The sequence below is a fragment of the Hypanus sabinus genome, chromosome 17, assembly GCF_030144855.1.
Source record: "Hypanus sabinus isolate sHypSab1 chromosome 17, sHypSab1.hap1, whole genome shotgun sequence".
NCBI lineage: Eukaryota > Metazoa > Chordata > Chondrichthyes > Myliobatiformes > Dasyatidae > Hypanus > Hypanus sabinus.
In genome coordinates this window covers 26,621,946-26,632,026 of record NC_082722.1, presented here as the reverse complement: position 1 = coordinate 26,632,026, position 10,081 = coordinate 26,621,946, and the positions used below count along the sequence as shown (strand labels likewise).

Sequence of the window (10,081 nt, the reverse complement as noted above, 5' to 3'; positions counted from 1 at the left end):
CGTATTTCGCCGATTTCGATCCTACAGTTGCTGCAGCACGCAGTTACATATTTTTAAAGTAATTTACAAACATCGGCAAAGGGAAACAAAGCCACTTCTTCATGTCAATTACGGGACGTGTGCGTAAAACCTCCACAGAAACAGAGCTTGATCCGTGTGCTGCTCCACAATGCCGAGCCCATTGAAACGAGCATAGATATTCAGATTCACTACCTCATTTTCTGTTAATACAAAATTGACCTACAATGGCAGAGGTTGGGCCAAAAATAGCCAGTATGAAGAAGAAATAAGGTCACTCCTAGCAAGCGCTAAATCTGCCATGTTCATTCCAAACAGGCGTGCGTTCCCCATCTGTTTTGTCATCTATATTTCCGATAAGTTACCCTTTACAAGCGCCAGGCTTACCAGCCTAAAATATTTCGGCGTATTCTTAGAGCCTTTCTTGAACAACTACAAAATATTAGTCACTTCCAGTCCTCCGGCACCTCACCCATCGGTCAGGACTTTTTAATTGGCTCTATCACGGCACCTAAAATTTTCCACAAGTTTCCCAAAAAAGTTTGGATGGGACTCCATCTCGGGAGCTATAGATATTTACAAAAGAATTCGCCTTACAGCAACAAGCACGTAAACAGCTGTAAACTGTATATGGATCATGGCAGTGCTGTGCGGGCAACCGTGAGCTCATGATGACCATTGTCTGCAGAGCGAAATGCTAAATGGTGTGACACATTGATAAAGCAACATGACAATAGATACGGAACATAGGTTTAGCGGAGGCAGTCCACATTTGCAAAATCGTGAATTTTTGTGTCACCTTTGAGTGAAATCTCTGCAGGGAGAAGCGGAGTTCGTTCAGCTCCTGGGTTGCCTCTCTGCAGGGCATCAGCTTTCGTAGAGCAGTGCCAGGCCACTGTCGAACATTTTGCTGCACACCGACAGGTTTATGAAAAAATAGAAACGTAGAATAAATGCGATTAATATAAGCTTCGCATTGGCGTCCCTGGATGTTTCATGGAGGGTACGATTTGCCACATTCAACACATTAAATACCGAACAAAACATCAGCAATGATTTACATTCAGAGGAAAGCTCTATCAGTGAATGTTGATGACTGGAAAGCTCCAACGCAGGCTCTGAAAGACTACCTGGAAAAATGAGTTGCCAGAATTTTAAAAACATGTGCAAGATCTTATTGCGTTCAGATTGTGGAGATATGTCATATTTTGGGTTTTCTAGTTCAGTTTTGATTGGAAATGAAAAAAAAATACAGAAATGAACATTTGCCAAAGCCAATGGGCTGCCGCAGACCCCGTAGTATTATAAAGCTGAAAGGCCACTTTGCAATGGTCCGGTCCGGGCCCGCATTTCGTGTCTTGATCCGGTCCGTGTACACCGGACTCCGGGTCTTGTAGCCGTCCCTCTTTTCACACTTAAGTCAAAATCGGTTCATCTTGGCTTGAGGAGGCGCACCTGATGCCTATCGGCTGGCAGATGTATATAAGGGGCTAAGGAACTGAGTTTAGTTGCGGGGTCGTTCTGTTTTGTCCTGTTCGCCGGTTTGCCTTGTACGCGCTGTTCCCGCTGTTCCCGCTGTTCCCGCTGTTCCCGCTGTTCCCGCTGTTCCCGCTGTTCCCGCTGTTCCCGCTGTTCCCGCTGTTCCCGCTGTTCCCGCTGTTCCGTCCTGTTCTTCACGCTGTTGGCTGTTCGCCTGTCTATCCCGTTTCGACCTAGTTCGTCCTGTTTACGCTGGTTGCCCTATTTATCCTATTTCGACCTGGTCGTCCTGGTAGCGCTGGTCGCCCTGATTAACCCGTTCCGACCCGTGCGCTATGTTTGTCATGCTTGCCTGTTCGCACGGTTTCGTTCTGTTCGTCCCGGCTTGGAGTACCCACGGTTAATCAACTAGTTCTGTAAGTCCGTTCTCGTAGTCACGCTGGAGCGAGCTCCCTTCCGATCTCTTGCCTCCATCTGGTAAGCAGGCCGGACTGCCTTTGCCCGGTGGTAGATTCTGAATCTTTCCTACCCTTCTCTTCTGATGGGTTGTGCTCCGCACCTGCCCATGTGCCCAGCGACCTGCCCAAGTCCCTGTGTTCCTGCCTGGGAGGCCGAGTCTGGCCCAGGAGTTATGCTGTCCGCCCAGGGGGCTATCCTCCCAGCATTCCTTGTCTCATAGACCCATCCTCTATCCTAGCCAGGGTCCTGTCTCGCCATGAACTCCAGGGTCCTGTCTCGCCATGAACTCCAGGGTCATGTCTCGCCATGAACTCCAGGGTCCTGTCTCGCCATGAACTCCAGGGTCATGTCTCGCCATGAACTCCAGGGTCCTGCCTCGCCATGAACTCCAGGGTCCTGCCTCGCCATGAACTCCAGGGTCCTGCCTCGCCATGAACTCCAGGGTCCTGCCCCGCCATGAACTCCAGGGTCCTGCCCCGCCATGAACTCCAGGGTCCTGCCCCGCCATGAACTCCAGGGTCCTGCCTCGCCATGAACTCCAGTGGCCTGCCTCGCCATAAACTCCAATCGCTGAACCACAGGATCACCTTTGAATGCCTCGTGCCTCAAGAAGGCCACGGTCTCCCTATCTTGTTCTATCCTTTAGTTGTTCCTGTCCTGCCCTAGTACTTCAGTGCCTGCGTCCTGCATCCGGGTCCATCCTCAATGTCCCTTAGTGTCACATTCAAAGCAGAATGTCATCCTCATATTGTACCCCTTAGATTCGCCTTCTCGGTGTCTTCTTCGAATTCTTTCTTTGATCTGATTCTGTATTGTGACCCGATTTTACTTTGTTTATTTTGCACTGTATGTGCTGGATGGTGACTGCACGTGCTCTGTATGAATACATGGGCTGTATTTTGCAGCTGATCGCAGAAGAAGTATGTTTCATTTAGCCATGTACATCTGTCTGTTTTAATAACTATGAACTTGAACTTGAACTTAAAATAATTTATAAAATACGGTAACCTATGGCGGGTAACTAATTTGATAGTGACATGTCATCATAATTGGCGGGAAGATCAAGGAATCTACTTTAACTAAATCAATGGTAAACACCCAATATAACTGTATTTTTATTCAAGCTCCCCCAACTCCATTGGAAATCGTTCTTATTGGAGAGTTTTCGTCTCCTCGGCAGTTCCTCTGTAAAACAGCTGCCTTCTATCCGAAGGAATTAAAATTCGTCTGGCTAAAAAATAACTTGCAAATTCGCACTGGAATAGAAACAAAGATAAGCCAGACAGCGGAAGGTTCATACGAGGCTTACAGTTCACTGAAAATTGATCAGTCAGCTTGGGGAAAAGATGTTTACACCTGCCTGGTGTCGCATGTCTCCCTCACGGTGCCCGTCAGTTGCGTCTACATCCCGGAGCAAGGTAAGAAGGTGTCTTGATTACGTCCTGATGTAAGGAATCGGACCGAAATGTCGTTATTTTATTGCTCTCCTGATCTGCTGCGCACCTTCAGCATTTTGTGTGTTACTGTGAATATTCAACATGTTCAGGATTTCTAGCACTCCCGGCAAGATGGAAACGTTTCCAAATGATATAGATGTGTCGATCAAAACTCTTTAAGACCAAACACAAAATAGCTAGCCAAACACGGAAGCAGGACGACATTTTCAGATTACCTGATTGCAGTGAATATTCAATGTGAATGGTGTTTAAAAACAAATGTCTTATACCCTCAGCTTAAATCATGTAGAATGAATTAAGAAATTGATTTCGTGTAGTACGTGTAAGATAACAAACCTACAGACATTTGTCAAAGATGAGACAAAGCAAAACTTAAAATTCTAAATCGCATAGTTTATAACAAAGGAGGAAACTATCTGCTGGTGAGTGAAGGTGTATTTAATTAACGAAGTTTTACCGGGAAAATGTGGACATGGGGCAAAATCAGCATCAAGCTAGGAATTCCTGAACACTGAGGAGTGACACATGTTTGCCAACTGGAACGAATGCATAGGGTGCGGAACTGTGAACAGACTTTGACCAAACTCAGTCTTTGCGTACTTACCTTCCAATAATAGTGGACAACGCAGTTCAAATGGCTGACTCGTGTTTATCTATGTTTTCATTATGCAATTTTCCATTAATTCGGGTTTGTCACTCGTTAAGCTGTGGAAAGCATAACAGTGGGAATATACGTTTAATATGCTCGATACACATTCAGGAGGCATAGAGGGTACAGTCATCTAAACTCTTGAAGTTAGCGAGTAATCTCAGCATTGTTGCTGCACCGGGACTCCTTTGGCGAGTCTACAAGTTATCTATAGGGTGTTGATCGTTCTAAAGAACATGCTTGACAGACATGACTTAAAAGGTTGAATCGAGATCAGAATTGTATTAGGTTAGATGATTACACGTTCATTCGGTGTGCTGATATCTATTGTCAAGCAAAGTGTAGGAAAAAGCAGTGGTGCCTATTCTTCGTCTTAGTAAATAGCTGGAATGTGTCTGGAGAAACTAAAAACCAGATTTCTTCGTTCAATATTGTATATTCTGCCATTTTCCTATCAGTGTGTAGTGAGGTTTCAAAGGACCCTATATAATAGTTTGCACTGTTGCTTCTCATGTGTGGATTTGTTTTTCGAAGTATAAATGCTTCGTGGTTTATTTTTCAAGGCGTTGATACCAGACTGATTCTCGCATGTGCAGTGGGCGGATTGGCAATTTTAATTCTGATAATAGTTTTGCTGAAACTCAAGTTAAAGAGATCGCACGGTAAGAACACTGATCGCTGAGAAACATCACCTCTATTCGTACAAAATAGAAGCGTTAACGACTTTTAACTTCAAAACAGTAAATGACATTTACAGAATGATGGGACATGGATCCCGATTTTTGAAGCCGGATTTCAGTAATAATATTCTGGCAAAATACATGCTTGATGTTAAAGTTCAACTATTTCTCCAGTCCACTGGAAGTATTTCATATCACATTTCCGAATGCCGTTACATCCATTTTGAGTTCTTCAAATGTATTTTTTTTATACAATGGCAGATCCGTATTTTGAAACGTAAACGATTTGGCGTAGATCTAAACTCCCTCTGGTTGTGTAAATAACATTGACCAACTTATATACGTCTCATTGTTTTAACTTCCATCTTGGTTGCCATACTTAAATACGGTACCGCCGCAGTTATGCTATTATCACTTGACAGCCTCTTTGAAATTCAAAGTTTTTTGAGCATAGCAGCAGGTTAATGCAGAACACAGTATATTTGCACGACTGTTACCAACAAATACTTTCTGAAAGATCCGTAACTTCAGCTGTTCCACTTACATGATTCATTCGATTGGTATCAAATGAATAATATACCATGTTTATAATCCAAATGATTTCTTTTTGATTTCTTTTCTGAAGGGGGTTACGCAAATCCTTTGGACGGATGTCAGAATGTACACCAGGTAGGTTAACCGACTCGTCTTGTTTCAGAGCGGGATATTCGCATAGCAAAGATATCAAGAATTTATTTTATTCCACAACACTTTGGAGCGTAGTAGGGAAAATAAAACTATTTTCCCCGTCAAATCTTTATTTTCAAGTACATATCCAAGTTTTATTTGAATGGTTCCGTTTCATCTGCTTCCTGTATCCATTCAAGATTCCTCACCGGTGCATAGCAGGTTGAATTGGAAGGGGAACGGTAATATTTAACATTGGAAAGTCAGTTGTTTTGACGAATAATTCAACACGCATCTGAAACTGTGGAAACCACTAAATACTAGTTCATGAAAATCGCATTGGACTGGACAATGGGAAAGTGCAGTACGTGCAAGAGTTAATTCGTAATGTGTGTTACATATGATCTGACGGACAGTAAGCAAGCTAAAAATGTAATAAAATCTTGTATTGTTGAAATGGTCTTTGCAATATTAAATGCTGTTTTAACCCCGATCCGCAGAAAAGATCCACACAGCAGTGCATAACCTGCAATGGAATCGAATATACTTGCAACAAAACCTTGTAGTTTGTCGTGAACAATGATAACCATGTGTTAAAAGAAATTCCACATGGCACCTTCTGGTCCACGATGGTACGCTGAATGAGTATTATCCTCAATGTGGGAAGCAAAGCCTAAAACGTATAAAAGTATTGTTGTCTCCCATTTGGAGTCAAAGAAGAAGACAATCTGTAGCTACTGACCGATTCTGGAAAGAGAACCAGTTGACATTCCAGATTTAAGACCCTTTCGCAGATTGCAACGTGAACGCTAACTCTATCCCTTTAACTGGTGGCTCCTGATCTACTAAAATCTCGGGTGTTCTATTTCTCTGTTTTACTTCATGTTTCCAGCACTTCAATGGTACTATTTATTTTTTTTTTGCTGCCTGGATTCATACTCATGATAGCCTTTGTATTCTTGTGTTTCATTAATCACATTCCCCAGTTTAACGCATTTAGTTTTAATTTTACGTGACGACGTTAGGTGCAAATTGAGCGACTGCAGGAACTAAGCTATAGTAGTTATACATACATCACTGATTTCATTATGATAAAAAGTCTACGTGTTCTTAACACTTCCGGAAATGTAGGGCTACTTCTTAGAGTAATATCCAAGTTGAAGATGAAGCATTCATGATAATATTTTACTATTACTTTATTACTCTGGAATGTTATGCCATTACTTCAGCAGAACAAATGACATTTTTATCATTTACTACGTCCATTGGTTCTTCTTACTTCGATCGTAATTTAAGTGATTTACAAGCAAAACCAATAAAATCAACAGAGGACCAGAATGCCGCTCCACTGTTTCCAGCTTGATTTAAGCGAGACTTGGCATCGGGACATGCCATTGGCTCCAATATCCTCAACTTAATTAATGTGAGTGGTATGAGTCACAATTTCAGTTTGCAGCGCAGGGGCAAATTCTGATCAGGGCAAGCATTACGATAATTCGACGCATGCGTAAAAGATAGAACATGGGCCTGTGCCCATGCACAGAATTTAGAGCGATTTAAGAGATGAAAAAACAGATGGTTAGAACTGAGAAACCCATCCAATTCCTAGGACTGCTATAAGCGGTGATTTGAAAGTCTAAACATAGCGACTTCCAGCCTGAAACCGTCGAGATCCCACCTCCCGTATGATGTAAGGACAGTATCATTGTGTGCAGACAAAATGTGATGCCAACATTTTTTTTTTATCCTCAGTGTTTAGATTTGGCAAGTCTAATTTAGTTTATGATCACTGAGCTCTGTATCAGTTAGGTGTATGTAATATTTTTTTTCAAACAGGATGAACTAGCACCGATTGAGCATACCACTGTCTATGCCTCACTAAACCAGAGTGAGAGCAAACCAGTTCGCAAAGATCAACAACAGGAAGAGCGCGTTATCAATTCCCAGGTAAAGCAGAGAGATTAGCGTGAATGTGATATAGATTTGTATTAGAGATATATCACGGTAATCGGCCCTTCCGGTACAACTAGCTACTGCCGCTCAGTCACACCGACGTGACTAATTGACCTCCTAACCTGTAAGTCATGGGAGGAAACCGGAGTACCGCAGAGGTTTCACATATATAATCATCCAATAGAAAGATAATTTTACAAACTTGAGGATACCATTGACACTGTAACAAAATATAAAGTGCGTCATAGCTAATCCCCTTTCAGTGAAACAGTTTAACGTTCTGGTACTAGCATAATATTTTCTTCCATCTGTGGAGACTCCAACCCGAAGACATTAATGTAGATTTCTCTAACTTTTGGGAATTTCTCCATCATTCCATTCTTTCTTTGTTCCATTCTCCGTTTCACCTTTTCTCCTCGTCATCTGCCCACCAGGCTGCCCTCCAACCACGTTCTCCTCCTTCTTCCACTTTGCAGGGTCCACTGTTCTCCTGTATCTGACTCCTTCAGACACCTTTTACCTTTTCCACCCGACACTTCTCAGCTTCTTAAGTCATTCCCATCCCAGTCATGCACATACCTTCGCACTCACCTGGTTTCTCCTGTCACCTGCTACTTTTTCCGCACCCCCTCCACACCTTTATATTCCCTCATTTCCAGTCCTGTTAAAGCCTCTCTGCCAGAAACAATCGACAGTTTATTTACCTCCTTGCATGTTGCCTTACCAAATGAATTCCTTCAATATTTTGCTTGAATTCTTCAGGATTTCCAGTATCTGCAGAATCTAGAGAGATTACTTGTTCCTTGCTTTTACGAATTAACTTTCACATGTAGTTTGCACGTGAGGAAAAGCCAAGCAGCACAAAACTAGGAATGACATCCTTCCCAACGCCCATTATCAGCTCCATAATAAACGCGAGTGTCTGATAATAACCGAGGAAAATTGAACTACCGGAAATACCAAATTGTGAAAGAACTGTAATCAGAGAGCCAGACTAAACAAAGTGGCAATGTTCATTCTATCAGTTATGAGCTGTCCGCTGACAACAATGTTCATGTGCATTTGGAACTGTGTTGGCAGGTGTGGCTGAGCAAACACCTGTGAGCTCCATAAACGAAACAGAATGCGGTTATCAGACACATTTGACAGAAAATACTATTGTATTATAACTTAGCCAATTATTTTGTACCATAATTGCTACTTCAAGGATTCCTCTAATCTCGTAAATTGCTTTTGTTAAAGTTCCTTTTAATTATGGAAAGAATCGCTAATATATAAATAATTAAGGGAAATCTTGAAACAGCGTTGAAATAATTGTGTATAAAGCGTAAGCAACTAAAGTTCATTACTTATGAGTACCTCTATAACTTATCTTATAATCGTGTGATTCAGTCAGTCACTAAATGCTCGACTAACCGCTGATTTTGCATTACTTTCACAGACTAAAGGAAATGGAGCTGACAAACTGACTTATGCCGCTTTGCAGATTTCCGATTCGAGTTACACACAGGCATCCAAACATCAAAGCAAACATACATTGTACGCAGATGTAAATACATCAAAGAAGCTGTGAAGCCAATTGCAGTTCATTATCAATGAGAGTAGGCCAGAGCATCGCTACGTTTCGTTTCTTCCATCCATCAAAGGTTGATGATCCATATCACATGTAACAATTGGGAAGATAAATGATCATTTTGATCTTTCACGTTCTTCGATTCATTAGAGGCTGTTGTTATAAAAATAAAAACAAAGAAATAAATTAAGAAAATAACAGCAATAAACCATTCCGGCCCTGTCTACTGGCCGGCCATTCAAGAGGATAATGGTCAGTAGGAGTCTCCTCTTCCGGTCTACTACATAGACCCAATGATTCCAAGAAAAAAAAACTTACTTCCCCTTGAACGTTTCCGAACAGATTTGCCCTACATACCTTACAGGATGATAAATAAACCCAGAGATTCGCTACCTTCGGCGAGAATTTTTTTTGACAATGAAAACCCGCCATTTGAAAATCTATTCTTGCACACTTATATCAAGGTTCAACCGAGGGAAATCGGACGATGTTCGAATTTCTCAACGCGTTCTCGTGACAACACTTTTGTGTCTGAATTTTGATGGAGAGAGTAACAGAACAGAGATTTATGAATGGTAACCCGAGGAAAGGTTATAAATCTAAGGCTTTAACTCTGTTTCTTCCCCTTGATTCTCCCGGAACCTTTCACGTTATAACTGAAAGCATTATGGAATTTGCAGTAATTGCAAGATGAGTGTGTAAAAAAAAAATACTCTTTTAACTATGTCAAAGATCCCGATAGCTGGGGAAAGATCACACGTGCGAAAACCATGCACATGAATAATATTACATAATTAATAGGCTTAAATCAATAGTCTGTTCCGAATCTTAGAGAACATTGGTTTAATTGTCTTCAGTGTTAACTCGGACTGTCAAATCGGAATCCATTTCAACGGGTGATTCGGGGTTTGTTTTTTTTTTGGATAAATTTGAAGCTTCCCAATTTTTCACCCCAACAGCTAAATATATTTTTTACTTTGTTATAAGTACTCTGAACTTCGTTTTCTCCTCGAATGTGATTCCCATTATTCCCCTCTAGTAGGAGAGCATACGTTGGAATTCTAAACTCCAGGAAGGTTTTTTTTTCCACTGAAATTCATTAATTTATTACATAGGTGAGGTCCTACTCTATACTTATTTACTGGAA

At 41.7% G+C, this 10,081-nt stretch overlaps 1 long non-coding RNA gene across 1 annotated transcript; it reads left to right on the top strand.

Moving 5' to 3' along the window:
• Positions 1–4,668: 4,668 nt before the first annotated feature.
• LOC132407159 (uncharacterized) lies at positions 4,669–8,965 on the top strand. The gene is made up of 4 exons (XR_009516385.1): positions 4,669–4,724; positions 5,368–5,411; positions 7,245–7,355; positions 8,803–8,965. It is a non-coding gene; the product is annotated as an uncharacterized LOC132407159 (long non-coding RNA).
• Positions 8,966–10,081: the final 1,116 nt, after the last annotated feature.